Below are 2122 nucleotides of genomic sequence, written 5' to 3' on the forward strand. Positions count from 1 at the left end.
TGAAGCCATCCCTAGGAGAAAACACTGCCCACCCAAAAGTCCAACCTCTAGCAACAAGTCTGAGGCTGGTTGTTCCCGAGCAGGACAGGTGGGGGCAGTTGGGGGGAGGTCCACTTCTTGGCCTGTACTCCAAGGGAGCTTGTTCCTCTCAGCCCTGAGATGGATGACATCAGTAGGGAGCTGGGCAAACTCCAGGCACCTGAGGTCCTTTCTGGCTTTCCTGGGAAGAGGGTCCCCTGAAACAAGTAAAGTCTCACTCCTTGGTCCCTGCAGGTATTTTTAATCGTGCAATAGGAATGATTAGAGAGAACCTAAGCAAGTATGCCAGCTGCCTCAGTGACATTGCCATGTCTTCTCTCCCATCCCAGGCTGGGTACCACATCTTCCCAAGACCCCTAGGGAGGAAGGGATTAATTTCTTTATGTAGGAGGTATGCACTTAGGGCTATGGAGCAGGGAAGGTGAGAAAGCCTCTTCCCCTAGCAGCTGGTGGGGCTGACCCCCTGGTCTGGGGGAAAAGGGGGCCGCAGTCTTCTCTGGTGGGGAAGGTGAGGAAGGTGCCTGGGGAAGCTGCAGTTGTCCTGAGGCAGAGGAAGCACAGGAAGCAGCTTGCCCACTCTCCCTGGGCCCTGTGAAAAGAGGACTCTTGCCAGAGGTCCTTGTAACCTGGCATTGTGAACACTGGGGACGCGCCCAGCAGCTATCCTCTGCCTCCTCTTAGTGCAGGACCCACCTGGCTCTGGATTTGAGAAATGAAACCGGGGGAGAAGGAGTCTGCCATAGTGATGGGAGCCGGATGGAGGTCCTTTCCCTTCAAAGGCATACAAAAATGGGGGAAATGGCTCCATCCCTGAAAGCTAGCACACAGCCCAAAATGGGAGCCTGATCGTCCAGGTCCTTCCAAATAGGGTGAGACTCTTCTAAAGCTACAAGAAATTTTGTGGGAAGCAGCACGGGGGCAGTGGGAAGCTAGAGCAGACTGACTGACACAGATGAGAAGCTTCTGTGGAGATGGAAACAGGTCTGCTGATTCACTGAGAACTGACTTCACTAGCATGTACCTAGCACATGGTAGGCACTCAGAGGTACTTGGATGAGTAAATGAATGAATGAAGAATATTTGGGGGAAAAGCGAGGCAAGCTAACACAGATCTTTATCTTTCGGGATAAAGCTTTGCGGAGCCTCACTTGTTGGAGAGAGGTGGACTAAGGAGAGCCGGCCACCTGAGTGGGGCGGGGGGCTGTGTTTGGGTGAGGGGACCAGGCTGGCAGGGTTAGACGCTGGGCCCTGGTCATGCCCCGATGGAGGATGGAGCGGGTGCCTATGTCGTGTCACCGCCTGGCATTGAAAGGGCTCTGGCATGAGAGGGCTGAGACAGGAGTGTGAGCCACAGGTTCAAACATCACCCTCTCCACATTCATGATCTGAGTCACAGGCATGCAACTGGTAAGAGCTCTGACACCTCCTTCCCCAGCACCGCCCAGCCCAGCCCTTGCCCCAGCCCCACCCTGAGAGAGCATCTCTAGCTCCTTGCCCTGAAGTGCCTCTGAGCTGGGCGTGGAACGGGGACAGAGATAAGCCTGAGCTGAGGGCTCCCCTGGTGGCGCAGTGGTTGAGAATCTGCCTGCCAATGCAGGGGACACGGGTTCGAGCCCTGGTCTGGGAAGATCCCACATGCAGCGGAGCAACTGGGCCCGTGAGCCACAGCTACTGAGCCTGCACGTCTGGAGCCTGTGCTCCGCAACAAGAGAGGCCGCGATAGTGAGAGGCCCGCGCACCGCGATGAAGAGTGGCTCCCGCTCGCCGCAACTAGAGAAAGCCCTCGCACAGAAACGAAGACCCAACACAGCCATAAATAAATAAAATTAAAAAAAAAAAAAGACTGAGCTGAAAGTGGACATGATGACAGCATCCCAGAGAGTCACAGAAAAGCCGGGAGACACCAGGACAAAGGGACCACCTGGCTTAGGAGCGCGACCATGGGAGAGCGTCCTTCCATTCTCTGCCTCTGAGCATCAAACCGCCCACAGCCTGGGGCTCCCATAACCTATTTTGCTCCTCGTTCAGTGCCCGTGGCAGCCACATCCCCGCAGCAAGAAAGCTGGACTGCTCCTTAGAGAAG

The sequence above is a fragment of the Balaenoptera musculus genome, chromosome 1 (genome assembly GCF_009873245.2).
Source record: "Balaenoptera musculus isolate JJ_BM4_2016_0621 chromosome 1, mBalMus1.pri.v3, whole genome shotgun sequence".
Classification (NCBI taxonomy): Eukaryota; Metazoa; Chordata; class Mammalia; order Artiodactyla; family Balaenopteridae; genus Balaenoptera; species Balaenoptera musculus.